General features: G+C 37.8%; 1 pseudogene across 1 annotated transcript in view; it reads left to right on the forward strand.

The window, feature by feature from the left end:
- Window positions 1–18,079, forward strand: part of LOC145792801 (putative glucan 1,3-beta-glucosidase A) — a 38,250-nt pseudogene that overhangs the window by 8,695 nt on the left and 11,476 nt on the right. The window contains exons 2-6 of the transcript XR_014332715.1: window positions 9,675–9,794; window positions 9,883–10,077; window positions 12,957–13,115; window positions 14,585–14,754; window positions 15,486–15,641. The product of XR_014332715.1 is annotated as a putative glucan 1,3-beta-glucosidase A (transcript). The remainder of the gene's footprint in view (window positions 1–9,674; window positions 9,795–9,882; window positions 10,078–12,956; window positions 13,116–14,584; window positions 14,755–15,485; window positions 15,642–18,079) is intronic.

Here is an 18,079-nt window from a genome sequence, read left to right on the forward strand (position 1 = left end):
TCTAGAGTAACCCTCTAGAGTGATCTCCTAAAGTGGATGATCGGACGGTTCAGAATACTCCTCACCAAAACGACGTCGTTTTGGTGAGGAATTTCAAAAAAAAAAAAAAAAAAAAAAACCAGATTTAGGGATTTCAAAACATGGAAATGCAGATCTGAAATTAGAGAGAGAGAGAGAGAGAGAGAGAGAGGCTGAGAGTTTCCGACTCACCACCGAGGCTCGTGAAAATCGCAGAGGATGACAATGAGAAGTTCTTGTTGAAGCTCAAGAAACGCATTGACAGGTAATCTCAATTTTTTCTTCTTTTTTTTGGGATTTTATGATTGTAAATTGATCTGGGTTGTTGATGTAATCGTGTTTGAAACACATTTATTTTTTTGTGTCTCTGTTTTTCTGATTTTTACAGAGTTGGGATTGATCTTCCCACCATTGAAGTCCGGTTCGAGCATTTGAATGTCGATGCAGAAGCTTATGTTGGTGGTAGAGCATTTTCAACAATTCTCAACTTTTCCATTAATCTTTTTGAGGTGAATTTTCTCAATTAGATCACATAAACATGTTCATATCTGTGTTGTAATTTGTAAATTGAACTAAGCCTATTTTCTCTCTCTGTTTCTCTCTGTTTTAAAAGGGGTTCTTGAACTACCTCCATGTGGTTCCAAGTAGGAAGAAACCATTATCAATCCTTCATGATGTTAGTGGAATCATCAAGTTTGGAAGGTGAGCCTTTCTCTCTCTCTCTCTCTCTCTAATTTCAGATCTGCATTTCCATGTTTTGAAATCCCTAAATCTTTTTTTTTTTTTTTTTTTTTTGTTGAAATTCCTCACCAAAACGACGTTGTTTTGGTGAGGAGTATTCTGAGCCATCCGATCATCCACTTTAGGAGATCACTCTAGAGGGTTACTCTAGAGGATCCGCTCGCATACAGCAGATCCATCTATATGGATATATGCATAAATAGTATATCTGAGGGAATATTCCAGCATCACACCTCCCCCTTTTTTTTTTTTTTCTATTTAAAGAAACAGCAATGCTAGGTATCATGAAAAGTCTTTCATGAAAATGGTCATGAAAAATTTGTGACCTTTGGATTATACTTACAATAAAACACCACACACTAATCAAGATAATCTAAAGGTATGACAAAATTTTCATGATCTCTAACATTTCTCTTAAAGAAAAAGGACAAAGACCTAATCAATACTTTTTTTTTTTCTTGAAATCTCACAGCGCACACACTCTCTCACTAAGACCAACCCAAGCTTCATCTTCTTTGAAGAAGCTCTATATCTGTAATACCACAGGGCCATTTCGCTTGCCCACTGCTCGTTGGTACAACTCCGGGCGCCGTCATCATCGTCGAAGGCCCACACCACTATGTACGCCGTCTGTTGCCACAGCTTCGGATATCATTAACATCGCATCTCGGCCACTGGTTCACGCTTACACCAGCTCCACCTCATTTCAGTGCTTCACGTTCTCCACCTATAACTTCACCATCGTCTTCAGCCGTGATCTGGCCAACGCCGACCACGCCCGCCTTTTCAACGCGGCGTCAGTCTGCCCAGCTACTCTGCCGCTTGCACACCGCCTGCTACCGCCAACCACAGCCTAGGGACGTAGCAACGCAACCCTCTCCGTCGCGGCCTTGCCTGTGCTGGCCCTATGCATGCTGCTCGCGTCTTGCGCCGCTGATCTAGTCAACTGAGTGATGTCGGCTCACGTGTGCCTTGTTCGCACATCAGCCCTGGCCCTGTCATCACTCGATGTCGTCGTAACTGCTGCGTCTCTGCCCTCCAGCGCCGCTCGTGTCACCGTCGATCCGTCGTCCCGTCGTTGTAGCCTCGACTACTGCAAACGCTGTGACCCGAGTTGCTGTTAGCTCACACCGACACCAGCTCTACGTCATCGTCGGTGCTTCATTTCGGCCTAGCAACGCGACTTTTTAGAACTTCAAATAAACCAGAGCTTTGTCTGTTTGCTCACTGCCCGCTGCTGCAACTCCGGGATCTGTCATGTGAGCGCGACCAATCAACTCACGCGTCTTGTGTGCTTCGCTTCTGACACTTGGTGACTTTCGACATCAGCACCGGCCTAATCTCCTTTAGCGTTTCGGCCTAGGGACACCATCTCTCAGCCCGTCGGCCCATCTTCGGCTTCAATCACGTTGCTTCTATGAGTGCCATTCTTAGCCTTAGTTCATTCCGACGCTGCCCCCTCCTATCTTTCTTGGTCGGGATCGGCCTTAGCTTGCCGATTTCTGTTTGTGCAGGTTCAACCCCTCCCCAAGCTAGCTTCATATATTTTTCTTTTGCTTATGTAAGTCTGTGGGTAAATGCTTAAAACCCTCTTTTCTTTTCTTGTATTATTTTATCTTTCTTTATGCTTTGAGCTTTTGATTTGTTGATCTTGACATTTGTGACTTTGGAGCTGGAACTGGAATGCTTAATTTGTATAAAATCCAATGTTTGTGAGATCAAAATTTGAAACCCTCTTGCTAAGAGGGAGAGCAATATTGATGTTGTAGAGCTCATAATCACACTGTCACATTTTGTCTAATGCTTTGAGGATCTGTAATTCTGATGAACCTTACACTCTGATGAACTCTGAATTTTTGAACTTCAGTGGAAATTTTATTTGGATCTTGAATCCTGTGATTTTTTTGTCTTGAAATAGATAGTGCTCCTTGTTGAATCTTGAACCTGTGTCGATAATCTTGACCTACATAAAGTTCTGATGTTGAAAATGAAGTATTGGTGTTGCCATTGAAAATTTTGTTAGACTTGCTCGTCTTGAGATTTGTAGAGCAAAATACAATAAATGTTGTTGCAAGTGAAACCCGAGGAAATGAGCCCCTCATATTGTATATAAATCTTGTTGTTGAATAATTAATTATTGTCTTGTTGATCTTGTGGATGCTTGGGAAATAAATAATTGATGTCGCCTCTATTTCGGTAATGTTTGAATCATAATCTGAACTCGATATTGTTTGTCTAATTTGTCGGCTTTACTGTTTCAGGCAAATAAACTTTTGTGCGAACTCCACGACCCCGGGGCCCTCAGAACCCGTACTAATGAGAGCAAGGGCTATCATTCGGAAGTTTGAACGAGAGCAAAACTGTCCCTCAGGAGTCCGAAAGTAGCATACACCCTACTTTAGCAAGAAAGCTCCATCTGGAAGGCAACTGAGTCTACCAAGCTTACACCAACAGAAGTAAAGATTGTCTCTCAGAAGTCCGAGCAGAAGCAAGGCTGTCTCTCAAAAGTTCGAGTGGAAACAAGGCTCTCTCTCAGAAGTCCGAGCGGAAACAAGGCTCTCCCTCGAAAGTCTAAGTGGATGCGCACTTCTATTTCGGTAGCTAATGGAAGCAAAGGCTATCCCTCGGGAGTTCAAGTAGGAGTTCACTCTACTTTGAAAATAAAAGATCCTCGGAGCTCGTATTGATGAAAGCAATGGCTGTTCTTCGGACCCGTACTAATGAGAGCAAGAGTTGTCCCTCGGAAGTCCAAACGGAAGCAAAGCTGTCCCTTAGGAGTTTGAATAGTAGCACACAACCTACTTTGGCAAAAAGATCCCTTCTAATAGGCCACTGAGTCTCGAGGGCTAATGAGAGTAAGAGTTGTCCCTCGGAAGTCCAAACGGAAGCAAGGTTGTCTCTCAGGAGTTTGAATAGTAGCACACACCCTACTTTGGCAAGAAGATCCCTTCTAATAGGCCACCGCGTCTCGAGGGCCGTTCTTTAAAAGTTTGACTGGGAAAACACACTCTACTTCAGCAAGAAAGATCCTTGACACTCTTTGAAAGTCTAAGTGGAAGAACACACTCTACATCAGCAAGAAAGATCCTTGAGGCTAGCACTGATGGAAGCGAGGTCTATGCTTCAAAAGTCTGAGTGGGAGCACATACTCTACTTCAACAAGAAAGATCCTCGAAGCTCGCACTGATGGAAACGAGATTTGCTCTTCGAAAGTCTGAGTGAGAACACACACTCTATTTCAACAAGAGAGATCCCCAAAGCTCGAACTGATGGAAACGAGATTTGCTCTTCGAAAGTCTGAGTGGGAGCACACACTCTGCTTCAACAAGAGAAATCCTCGAAGCTCGTACTGATGGAAGCGATGTCTGTTCCTTGGAAGGCCAAATGGAAGCAAGGGCTGTCCCTCGGAAGTCCGGGTGGAAGCATATTCTTTTCTTTGGCAAAAAAGATCCCTCGAACCTTGTACTGATGGAAGTAAGGGCTATTCTTCGAAAGTTCGAATGGGAACACACACTCTGCTTCAACAAGAAAGACCCTCGAAGCTTGTATTGATGGAAGCAATGACTGCTCTTCAGAGGTCTGAGTGAGAGTACACTTCTACTACGTCAAGAAAGGTCCTTTTAGGTTGGTAACCGAGTTTACTATTCCTCTTTCATCTTTGAAGGGCAACACAAATTGAAAACTGTTTCAAGCAACATAACACAATGAAGATATATAATGTAGAGAAAATAACTTCTAATGGAGATACACAATATGGAGAAAATAAATTTCTTTATAACATAAGAAAGATAGAACTTCTTGGATAATGCAGTAAATATAAATTGTAAATGTCATAGATAAACTTTTTCTACGGAATGTTGACATTTGCCCCTTAGAGTTGCAAGGTCATTTGGAAAACTTTCACCAGCTACTCGGGCTATGGCCGTCATATACCATCATAGCCACGTCTTCTAAGATATCTTGGGACCCCTGTTCTTTGAACTCTAGCTCATTTGCTTCGACTTTCTTTCTAAAGATTTTCTTAAGTGCCACTTTTCTGTAGGATGTTCTAGTGATTGGTGAAAAACACAATAACTAGGACCCTCACGATCTCTCTTTGGCAAAAGCTCTTCGATATGAGGCAACTTTATTTCCTCGTCTGCTGCCCATTCTTTAACTAAGGTCTTCACTTCCTCAACACTACACGGAAAATGAGTGTCATGTTCGCAGTATTTCCTCTTCTGACCTCTGAATTCCTCCCCCTGCGATTTTCGGGTAGAAGACGTGAAAGCCGTAGTGACAGAAGGTCCTTAGGATGACTTGAAGCTAGTTTTATAACTAGTCTCGAACTCGATCTCCTAAGATTGAGGTATGTTGATGTTCCGAGATGCTTCAATTAGTGCCGAGAAGGTGGGTAGCTTGTGATTAACAAAAAGCATCTTGTATCCGTTCAATGCCCATTTAACACAGATTTGGACCAAGTAGCTTTCCTCCACAGTCTCATGACAGTCTATGGCTTTGTCTTGGAACCTCTTCACATATTTGAGAATGTCTTCACCTTCCTGCTGCTTTTCCTTACATAGGGTAAGTGTGGTTATCTTCTCAGTTGCTTGAAATAATTTGGCGTGGAATTTGTTGACCATCTCCTCCCAACTTCAAATAGAGTTTGGGATGAAGTTAACGTACCAACTATATGCTTGGTCGGTGAGGGACTTGGAGAATTCTCTTAGTCGGAGGACATGATTTGAACCATCAATCCCCAAAGTCTCGATGAACCACACAACATGTTCTCGAGTATTTCCTTGTTTGCCATCAAATTTGATGAACTTCAGCACCATGTACCCTTTCGGGTATGGATTACTCAACATCTTAATAAGGTAAGACGGCTTGACATCCGGATCAGGCGAATAGGGTAAAGTCCTCTTGTCCCGTTCGAGATCGAACATGGCATGCACATCGGCGAGAGTGAGAAACTGTTGAGGGAGAAAGTTTGATGGTGGCATTCCCGAAGCTTGGCTTATGGACCTAAAGACCAAACTAGGAGCAATTTGGCCACTCTGCTGTTGAGAATTCATCATCAGTGAAGACATATGACGATATTGGCCATCGACACCTATGGACATGCCATTTGGTGATGGGACGTTGCATTAGGTCCCATAAAGTTCATTGCATGCTGCGGCTATACTAGGTTGGACTTGCAAACTTGGCGTCGGAGCCAAAGTAGACCCACTCGGTACATGAGTAGAATTTACAATTGGTGGAACAAAATTAGGCATGGATGGAGCACCATTTTGTAGAGGAATTTCTGTAGGCCTTCCTTGAACTTCCACAGCCGCTGGAACACCATTCATCATGCTGAAAACTCCTCAAACCACTACTGGACCATGGCTCGATCTTCCAGGTGCGTGATTTTACACTCCATAGGCCATAGGTTGGCCATGACTTGTTCCTCCTAGCACTTGATTTTGAACACCATTTTGTACACTTTCAGGGAGAATTTGGAGTGGATCTTGATGGTTTTAACCATTCCCAACATTACCATGAAGTTGTTGATGCTTGTCGGCGCTGATTTGACCTCCATTTGTTGCCGGTGGTGCGAAATGCGAACCCATCACCAACATGGTGTGGGTGAGATTTTGAAGGGTCATGAGAATCTCTTGTTGAGTGTGTTGAAGTCCTTGAATAGCTTCAAGGAGGAGAGGTGGGTCTTGAACTTGAGTCCTTTCATTACTCCCATTGGAAGAGCCTTGTTGATGAACTTCTTCTTCTCCCGCTATCTTCACCAGAGTTGTGTAGATTCCGGATCTTGTGGAGACCATTAACCAATCCGCCTCCCCAGCAGAGTCGCCAAATGTATGAGAGGGTTCAAGAACGTCGTTGGAAAATTCGAAGATCTTCGAAGATCCTTGAAGAAAAATTCGAATTCTCTAGAAGATAATGAGGGGCTTAGATTCTTCAATAGTCTTAACTAAGAATACAAAAGCAAAGAGATGATGGAGATAAGAGATTAGGTGAAGAAGAAGGCAAAGTAGCTAGAGAGAGAATAATGGCAAGGCTCTCCCATGGATCTCCCACTTTTATTGTCAAGGTTAATAATGGAGAAGGGAAATTAGTTCTTTCCCAAGAGTTGTCTCTCCAAAATCCATCCCTTGTAAAGCTATGGATATGTGCGATTTATAGACACCTCATGATATAGGATGGAGCCCATGTGCAAGGCACATGGGAAATATTCTCTCTAACCTCTTTGTCTGAGAATGTGACCTCTCTGAGGATGAGGAAAACTCCGAAGAGGAGATCAACCTTTCGGCGAACCCTTCTTCTTAGCCACACCTAACCAATGATCCCCAATCATCCCAAAGGGTCAGGGGTAGTCCTAGAGGACGTCCTGCCGCATAAGGGTCAGGGGTAGTTCAAGAGAATGCCCTGCTGCAAATATTGCCGAGTCTCAGGGACCCCCCCGGGTCGTGCCACCTCGACCCGGGTGTAGGCTAGTTTATCCGAAGAGTGAATTTATCTCCACTCACCGTCCTTGGGATCGGGTCCTTTGTTCGAACTCCATTACGTCCATGGTTCTGGTGTGTAGATCTTAGAAAGCTCCGAGTCCTCAAGTGTTCTGGGACTCATTAACGGAGCGACTTCTAGATTGCGTCTGAACCCGTTCAAAGCCAAGTGCTTCGAATCTCTAAGTTCGTGGATCTGAATCCTTTCGAGTCCGAGTGCCTCGGATCTTTAGGCTTGCTTAATACCTTTTCGAGTCCGGGGCCAAGTAAGTCTCTATGTTCGTGGATCCGAATCCTTTCGAGACTTAGAGCGATTCAGCCCATTAATGGCGATAAATCTGGGACCATCAATCTTGAACTTGCGATAAATTCGGGCCCACCAACCTTGAACTATTGAGCCCGGACTCGAAAGGGTATTGAGCAAGCCTAGAGATCCGAGGCACTCGGACTCGAAAGGATTCGGATCCACGAATCTAGAGATTCGAAGCACTTGGCTTCAAATGGATTCAAACGCAATCTAGAAGTCACTTCGTTAATGAGTCCCAGAACATTTACGGACTCGGAGCTTTCCGGGATCTATGCACCAGAATCATAGGCGTAATGAAGTTCGAACAAAAGACTCAATCCCGAAGACGGTGAGTGGAGATAAATTAACTCTTTGGTTAAACTGGCCTATACTCAGGTCGATGTGGCATGACCCCGGGGGGTCCATGAGACTCGGCAATATTTGCGGCAGGGCATTTTCTTGAACTACCTCAAACCCTTATGCGGCAGGGCATCCTTCGGGACTACCCTGACCCTTTGGGATGATTGGGGATCATTGTTTAGGTGTGGCTAAGAAGAAGGGTTCGCCGAGAGGTTGATCTCCTCTTCCGGCTTTTTCTCATCCTCGGAGAGGTCACCTTCTCAAACAAGGTGGTTAGAGAGAATATTCCCCATGTGCTTTGCACATAGGCTCTATCATACATTATGAGGTGCCTATAAATAGCACCCACCCATAGCTTTATAAGGGATTGATTTTTGAGAGATAACTATTGGAAAAGAATTAATTTCCCTTCTCCATTATCAACCTTGAGAGTGAAAGTAGGAGATTCATGAGAGAGCCTTGCCATTATTCTCTCTTTAATTACTTTGCCTTTTTCTTTATCCAATCTTTTATCTCCATCATCTCTTTGCTCTTGTGTTCTTAGTTGAGACTATTGAAGAATCTAAGCCTCTTATCATCTTCTAAGCCTCTTGTGTTCTGTGTGTCATTAACTTTATCCATAGGCTTTGTCAAGGCAACATATTTTTTTGGGACGGATGCGAAACAGGCCGAAGAAATGACAATATGCGTGTCTGAGAAATTTAAAATTTCTCATACACGCAAGGGGCAAATGTAAGAGGAGCTAATTTGAGTCAGCTAAATTAATTAGGCCCAATAGGCCAAGATTGGTGGGCCAGAATTAATCATCATCAAACAGGCCGAATCGCTCTGAGCCTTGAAAGGTTTCAGATCCACGAACTTAGAGACTTACTCGGGCTCGGACTTGAAAGGGTTTGGATCCACGAACCTAGAGATCCGAAGCACTTGGCTTCGAACGGATTCAGACGCAGTCTAGAAGCCGCTCCATTAATGAGTCTCAAAACACTTGCGGGCTCGGAGCTTTCTGGGATCTACGCACTAGAACCATGGACGTAATGGAGTTCGAACAAAAAACCCGATCCCGAGGACGATGAGTGGAGATAAATTCACTCTTCGGTTAAACTAGCTTATACCCGGGTAGAGGTGGCACGACCCCGAGGGGGTCCAGAAGACTCGGCAATATTTAATGGCAGGGGGGGTCCTCTAGGACTACCTCGGCTCTTTGGGATGATTGGGGATCATTGGTTAGGTGTGATTAAGAAGAAGGGTTCGTCGAGAGGTTGATCTCCTCTTCGGGGTTTTCCTCCTCTTCGGGGTTTTCCTCATCCTCGGAGAGGTCACTTCCTTGGACAAGGTAGTTAGAGAGAATATTCCTTATGTGCCTTGCACATGGGCTCCATCCTACATCATGAGGTGTTTATAAATAGCACCCACTCATAGCTTTATAAGGGATGGATTTTGGAGAGAAAAAACTCTTGGGAAAGAACTAATTTCCTTTCTCCATTATCAACATTGAGAGTGAAAGTGAGAGATCCATAGGAGAGCCTTGCCATTATTCTCTCTCTAACTATTTTGCCTTTTTCTTCATCTAATCTCTTATCTCCATCATTCCTTTACTCTTGTGTTCTTAAGTTGAGACTATTGAAGAATCTAAGCCTTTCATCATCTTTAGAGAATTCAAATTTTTCTGCAAGGATCTTCAAAAATCTTTGAATTTTCCAATGACGTTCTTGAACCCTCTCATACATTGTTATTGATGTGTTATGATTCATTTTTCTCAACTTTTGAAACTGACTCTGAAATTTCACTAGGATGGAACTGGGCTGCAATTCAAATCAGTAACAGTGGGAAAATTCCTTTTCGCCGAACAGGGTGGAGGAACAATCATAGGTGCAAACCGGACCTCTGCTTCAGGCTGGGAAACATTCAAAGTAAAAAATCAATTAGAGTTAATTTTTTTATTATACGAGTCTCTGATCATCAAAAACAACTTTGTTTATTTGTTTTTATTTTGTGAAGTTGTGGAGGATCAATGAAATGACCTTTCAGTTTAGAGTGTTCAACAAACAGTTTATGGGACTAAATTACGCAACTCGAAATGGGATTGATGTGGTTGCCATCGCGAACACGTCATTAGAAACGTTTCAGATTGTTAGAAATTTTGATGACTTGAGCCGCATTCGAATCAAGGCACCCAATGGGTTCTTCTTACAGGTTAATTCCCCTCTTTGTTTTTTGTTTTTGTTTTTTTGCTGTTGTTCATGTCGTTGTTTTCAAAGATTAATATTTGTCTTCTTTTAGGCATGCCATTCATATTTAACGAGGTAAAGAAAGAGATCTCTAATTTTGGAATTTATAAGGGTCTGTTTGGCAAGGAAGGTTGGGGTTAAAATAGTTACAAAAGATAAAATAGACTATTTTAGCCACAATAAACAAAACATCACATCCAACCCATAATCATTACACTCTTTTCTCACAAAAAAAGTCAAAAAAGTCAAAAAGTCCTTCCCCAACCAAGCTTTTTAGTCCAAGTTAAAATAGTCAAAAAAGTCAAAAAGCCAAATAATCAATCCACTTTCCAAACGAAGGCTAAAAAAAAAATTCTAATGATGTGGTGAGAGGTGGAATCCGTATAATGTGATGTGATGTGACACATGTGTTAATGTTTTTATTTTTATTTTTTAATCTTATCACATCATAAAGCTCTTTTTAGAATTTTAAAATTAAAACTTTCTATCATTATTAGTTGTAGAGGGAATTGATGTTTATGTTGTCTTGGGAGACAAAAATCATAAGACGGATTAGAGAATTTTTAGTAGTTGCGTGCCGTTAAATGGCACTTTGATCCCTTCTGTTATTTGATTTTCGTTTTTTTTAAGGTTTTATTTATCAATTATACATTTTAAATAAAAAGTTAAAACGTCATTATAAGTTATTATATCACATTTTTTATTTTTTTGTACATCTTTTTGTAAAAAATTAATTTTTTTTTAAAAAAAATAATCTATTTCCAAACAAAATTTTAATTTTGATGGTCACATAGCTATACACATCGGAAAAATGACTCAGACCCCCAGCTGGGGTGCTGGGGTCGGCTCCTATTGGGCAAAAAAAATTGTTTTTTTTTTTTTTTTTTTTTTTTGAATTTTCGATCAACCCCAATGCGACACGTCACTGGGGATTGTCAGTGGAGATCACCCACTGGGGGTCTGTAGCATGGCCGATACACATCGCACATGGCCACCACCTAGTGGTTGGGGGTGTCTCCCCACCAATAATTATTAAATAGTTTCATATTATCATATTATAACATTATCTACGTAGCACAAAATGAATCATAAAACACATCAGTGTCATTCTTGAATAATTATTAGCATTGTCTATGTAGTACTTTGACTAAATGATTAAGTAAATTTTTTAGTCCATATCTTATAGAGTGATTTTTCCTAAATCAATCTTTGAGTATTTTTTGTATGGTTGAGATTCTTTTTAAGTGATTATCAATACTATTGTACTCTCAATAGTACTATTATACCCTTAACTTTTATAGAATTAAATCCCAACCATTCAAAAAAGTATTATAAAATTACTCTATGAAAAATTATTTAAAAAAATCCAGATTGATTTTTTAAAATTTTACGAATGGTATGATTAAGAGACAAAGATTGACATTCTTATTAGAGTGTATTTCACATTTGTCGGAAAGTACAACGTAGAGAGTGTATCACACAACTATCTTACATAACAGGCAACAGACATGTGTGACACTAAGGCCTCGTTTGGGAACAGGCTAATTTAGTAACTTTTTGACTAATTGGCTAAAAAGGTAGGTAAAAAAAACTTGTATGTTTGGGATAACTTTTTGACTAATTACGAAAAGCTGTGCAAAAAGTAGAGAGAAGCTGTAATTGTTGACTTTTTGGTATGACTAATTGGCTAATTAGCTAATTTAACTTTTTGACTAATTGACTAAAAATGTAGCATCCCAAACGACGCCTAATTAGACACTCTAACTAGTTCGTCAAACTGAACCGGCTCAATAGGTGATTGCATAAGTTAGAAGAAAAAAAGAAAATAAGAGAAAAAATTATTATTTTTCTTACTATTAATAGGAGAGAAAAGATAATAAGAAAAGATAATATAATTATTTCTCTTATTTTGTTTGTTTAAATTACATACAAAAATAAAAATAAAAAAGAAGAGAAAGAAACTATTTAATATTATATTACCAAAACAACTTTTTATTTTTATAGGTGTTAGTTTTTTATTTTTTATATTTCTTTGATATCTAAAGGGACATTTATGGTAATATAAAAAAAGTAGTGACTAGGTTTTTTTTTTTTTTTTTCTTCTTCTTCTTCTTCTTCTTCTCCCAACATCTCCACTTTTAGAGAGATTCAAAATGAAGGTTATAAAATAATTGAGTTTCTCTCCATTTTTTTTTCCCATTTCACTTCATTTATTTCATTTCTAGTAATTCAATTTAGTTGAAGTGTACGCAAACTGACTTAAAAACACAGTTATAAAAATAAACAACTGATAAAAATAAGGGCAAATTACATATACACCCCTCGAGGTTTGGTTAAATTACAGATACCCCCCTGAGGTTTCGGAAATTACATCCCGCCCCCTGAGGTTTGTATTTTCATAACAATTTACCCCCTGAGGTTTATATTTCATAACAAATTACCCCCTAATTTCTTATGCAAATATAGCATTCAGGGGGGAATTCGTAATTTCTCAAACCTCAGGGGGGTATTTGTAATTTAGCCAAACCTCGAGGGGTGTATATGTAATTTGCCCTAAAAATAAAGAGATATGGATTTTAGTTTTCTTTTTTTCCAATATCACCCAATACAAACGAACTGTTAAGGCTGTAATATGAGAAAGAGGAGTTTTACCTGTAGTAAATTTGAATCTTTTATCTACTAATGAAGCATAATAGTTTTGACTAACTCTGTTAGATCCAAATGAATCTTTTATATTTTCAAATTCTGAACACTATTTTAAATATATTTTTTTAAAATATATTAATGCAATGTATGAGCATTAAAAATGCAAAATATAAACTCTCTCATATTATGAATTTGTAGGTGAAAACAAAGGAACTTGTGACAGCTGATTCAAAGGGAGATGGTGGTTGGGGAGATAGCGATCCATCTATTTTTATCATGACAATAAGCGGGAGATTGCAAGGCGAGTTTCAAGTAACGAATGGCTACGGTCCACTCAAGGCACCGCAAGTTATGAGGGTAAGATGCTCTAGCGAGTTACAAGTTATTCATTTTTCACTAATTGATTGAATTTGATTGAAGAATATCACAGGTTCATGTAGTTGAGAGATTTTAATTTCATGACTAAGGACTGTACAGTAATCGTAATTATTCTTTACATTTATTTGGGAAGTGGGTTGGCTTTTTGATTTTTTAGCTATTTTAGTCTGGAGCCAAAAAGTCTTATTTGGGATGAACTTTTTGATTTTTTTTTTTACTTTTGTGAGAGAAAAACTGTAATGATTATGAGTTAGATGTGATGTTTTGTCTTATTGGACTAAAATTTTTTTTTTTTTGGTAAAATAACCAAAAAGCCCCACAAGCTACAATTTCCCAAACAAGGGCTAAAACTCATAATGGCATGGCAATTTATCCACAGTTAAAGTAGGATTTTGATAACAACAATGCTAGGTATCATGAAAAACTTTTCATGAAAATAATCATGAAAGCTTTGTGACTCTTGGATTACACTTAGAATAAATTTTCATGATCCTTATCTTTTCCCTTTTGATAATGTATTGTTATCGCATCCTCTGAGATGATATCTCTGTTTCTTGCAAGAAATAGAGAGAATTCAAACCATGTCTATATTAAAATAGAATTAACATTGAATATCATGAGCTGTGAATGAGGATTAAAATGCAATTGACAAGTGTTTATTATTTAAATTAAGAGTGTTGGGTTGTTTTTTCATTTTTCATTTTCCAAAAACACAAAAGTTTTTCTTTTTCTTTTTCATTTTCATAAACAGCTCAACTTTTAGGAAAAGTCAAAAAATTTCTTTCTCACTAAGTGAAAATGATTGGTTTTTTTTTTTTTTTTTTTCCTTTAAACTTTTCATTATTTTGTTTTGAAAAATACAAAAAAAACAAAAAAGAAGAAATCAAATCACAGCCAAAGAAGCCATAATTATTTTTGGAACTAATCTGTATAAAAGAATTAATTCCCGCCTAAAACCTCCACTTTTAGAGACTAAACTGAATTTCAGTCGCCAAAACCCTCCACTTTGGGCGACTAAACTGAATATTAGTCGCCAATTGTTGACTTTTAGCTACTAAATATTTTTTAGTAGCCAAAAAGTTTCACTTTTGGCTACGAAATTTTTTTTGGTCGGTAAAACATGTACAATCCGCGACCAAACTAATTTTTAGTCGCCAAAACCTATACTTTTGGCTACTAAATTTTTTTTAGTCGCTAAAACCCATATAATCGGCGACTAAACTGATTTTTAGTCACCAATAACTATACATTTGGCTTCTAAACTGTTTTAGTAGCCAAAAGTCTTCACTTTTGGCTACTAATTCCATTTTAGTTGCCGAAAGTGCTACTTTCAGCGACGTAAATTTTTTTTTAGTCGCTATTTGTGCTTTTTGTTGTAGTGTGAACGAATTCAAAATTTATATTTTATATGAATAGAAAATTGATGGATTAAATTGTATGGATTTCAGGAGCATTGGAGCACATTCATAGTCGAAGAAGACTTCAAGTTCATATCAGAGAATGGAATAAATGCAGTGAGAATTCCAGTAGGGTGGTGGATTGCCAGTGATTCAAAACCTCCACACCCTTATGTTGGGGGATCCTGGCAAGCCTTGGACAATGCCTTCCTATGGTCTAGGTATGCACTTTTTTTCTTTTATTTTTATTTTTTTAGTGACGAACCTCCTGAAAATGGGACTGCATTAGACAATTTCTGCAAAGTAAATCCTGGCTACACATAGTTATTGATAAATTATGTGTATCAATAAGACTAAATGTGTAATGAAAATTATTAAATTCAAACATAATACTAAAAAGAATCAAACCTAAAATGTTTAGATTCATAGTTCAGATAGATTTTTCACTCAAATACTTGCATTCCTCACTAAACTCAAACAACACGTTTGGAGACTAAATATTTTAGCTATAAAGTCAAAAAGTCAATATTTGTTGTCATATTAATCTCTCTATTTTTTATACATCTTTTCATAAAAACTAAAAAAGTTATTAAAAAAATAGTCTATTCCCAAATGATTGTGGCTTAAAAGTCAATTTATTGACTCTAAAAAATTTATTTTATTAAAAAAAAATCTTAATTCAATTGACAAATTCATTTTTGGTTAAAAAAAAATTATTTTGAAAACAAATTTTCATTCATTTCTCGTTCCCCCAGCCTTCTTAGGCCACGACTCACCTCTGGCTATTAGTAATCACCTCCCATCGAAATTCACCTCTGGTTGCTGCCTACCTCCTCACTTTTTTTCAATACAAGTTTTTGAAGACATGTTTGTGTTGAACATGCTATTTTTTCTGTTTTCACAAAAAATAAACATAAATATGTTTAATAACTTGGTGTTATTTTGCTTGTAGAAAATATGACATTAAGGTTATCATTGACCTACATGCTGCACCAGGTTCTCAAAATGGTTTTGAGCATAGTTCTTCCAAAGATGGATTTCAAGAATGGGGATTATCTGACCAAAATATACAACAAACAGTTAACGTTATAGACTTCTTAACTGTCAGGTACAAACATACAATCACATGTTTTAGCACGATTCAATTTCGACCATATGATAAGATCATGTGTACTTAATCATATGTATTCGCAACCTTTTTAAATTAAAATCTTAATTAAAAATTTTGTAATCCAATAATTAATATTTAAAAACTTCAATTTATTAGTTTAATTCAAACTTTAAATTAAATAAAATTTGATAGTTAGTATTTTTTGAAAAAAAAATGCCTATAATATAGTGGTTGGTATTTTTATTTTATTAGTTTATTAAGTTTATTGAATTTAGATTGACTCAAATTTCATTTTATTTTTCATTATTTCAATTTAAACAATATTAACACTAAATTTCAAATTTCATTATCAATTTAGTCATTCCATTCAAATTAGACATTAAAATAAATTATTTTCAACACAGTCAGCCTGTGTTTGGCAAGTGGGTTTGTAGGCTTTTTTGACTATTTTAGCCACAAAAAACAAAATAGGCTATTTTAGCCATTACAAACAAAACATCACATCCAACCCATAATCATTACATTCTTCTCTCACAAAAAAACTCAAAAAAGTCAAAAAGCCAAAAAACCCTTCCCAAACCAAACTTTTAAGCTCAGGCTAAAATAGCCAAAAAAGCCAAAAAGCCAAAAAGCCAACACACTCACATGAGGAGTACATGTATAAAAGTTTAGGGTTTACATTGTTTAAATTGGAATAAATATCATATTAAAATTTGAGATAAACTATAAGTTAAAAAATGCAATTTCTATTTATATAAAAAAAATACATGACATGGTATTTTTTTGAGACAACAAAATAAATTTTAAGATGTCCATGGTTAAATAAGGTTTCCTTTAAAAACAAAATTATTGGTTTAAAAAAATTATTTTGTTAGAAAAAACCTTCACTTGTTTGACAAACCTATTTGTTACCTAAAAAGACACTTTAGCCATTCTAAAAAAGATTTTGAATAATAATAATAATTTTAAAAATATGTCAAATAAATTAATTTTTTTGTAAACTTATTTTTAATGGGTAAACTATTTAATTAACTCTTAAAAAAAAGTCTAATTTAACACGGTATTAGAATGTAATATATATACATGTGTACATTTAATGTTCATTGTGTCAAATTCTAATATCAGATGATGCATAGCAATGATTAGAGATGCTCTAACAATTAAACTTACGCACACGTGCGCACACACAAGAAAAGGAAAAAGGGGCAAAACTCACCTCCTTGAAATTTAAAAAAAATACAATCTACTTATATTTTTGATATAAGAATCAGATTCTCTTCCGTCCACCATGGACTTAGACCATGTTGTTTGGTCTCGTGAAATTTATCACATGTCTCATTTTGATAATTAGAATTTTTCATTTAGATCACAATATATAAATTATTCATATATAAAATAAATAAATAAATTACCTCTCAAAAATAAATGATCTAATTTTCAAATAATATCTGTTATATATTTTTTTAGGAAACTTTTTTGATAAATTCACTTTCTAAAAGTTTTATTCCATCTAATCGATATTCTTTTTGACTATTCCATTAGGTCCTATTTGAGATAATAAGACCAAAATACGCTTTTCATCTACTTATATTCCATTTAGTTCACATTATTTTCTTATGTTTCAATAAGTCCTATGGGTGATATAATTACCAAAATACTCCTAATGTGAATGTTCACACCGTCAATGTGAATGTTCATATCGTCAATGTGTAGGGGCCTGGCCCATGTCGACCCTCGTGGGTGCCCGAAAAATTAGAGTCGGGTCGGTGCGGGCCTGACCTATTGACAATGTGAATATTCACATTGACATGTTAACATTCACATTAATAGGAGTGTAAAATTAGCTCGTGTCCCTTGGCGGCGTGAAACCTGCCCGCAGCCCATGGGCCGTCCGAGGCTGGCCCGGTCCGGCCCGTTGACAATGTGAATATTCACATTGACATATTAACATTTACATTGATTAGAGTATAAAATTGGTTCGCGGCCCATGGGCAACCAAAAGCCCGCCCACAGCCCGGGGCAGGGCCGGTCCGGCCTGGCCCGTTGACAACGTGAATATTCACATTGACATGTTAACATTCACATTGATAGGAGTGTAAAATTAGCCCACGCCTCGTGGCTGCCCGAAACCCGCCCACGGCCGGTGGATGGCCCGGGGCAGGCCCGGCCCGACCTGTTGACAATGTTAATATTCACATTAACATGTTAACATACACATTGATAAGAGTATAAAATTGGTTAGCGGCCCAGGGCGGGCTCAGCCCGGCCTGGTCCGTTGACAATATGAATATTCATATTGACATGTTGACATTCATATTGATAGGAGTATAAAATTAACCCGTGCTTCGTGGCTGCCCGAAACCCGTCCACGGCCCGTGGGCGGCCTCGGGTGGGCCTGGCCATTTTTTTTAATTTTTTCTACCAAAATTTTATTA

The sequence above is a fragment of the Camellia sinensis genome, chromosome 6 (genome assembly GCF_055761805.1).
Source record: "Camellia sinensis isolate YWXY chromosome 6, ASM5576180v1, whole genome shotgun sequence".
Lineage (NCBI taxonomy): Eukaryota > Viridiplantae > Streptophyta > Magnoliopsida > Ericales > Theaceae > Camellia > Camellia sinensis.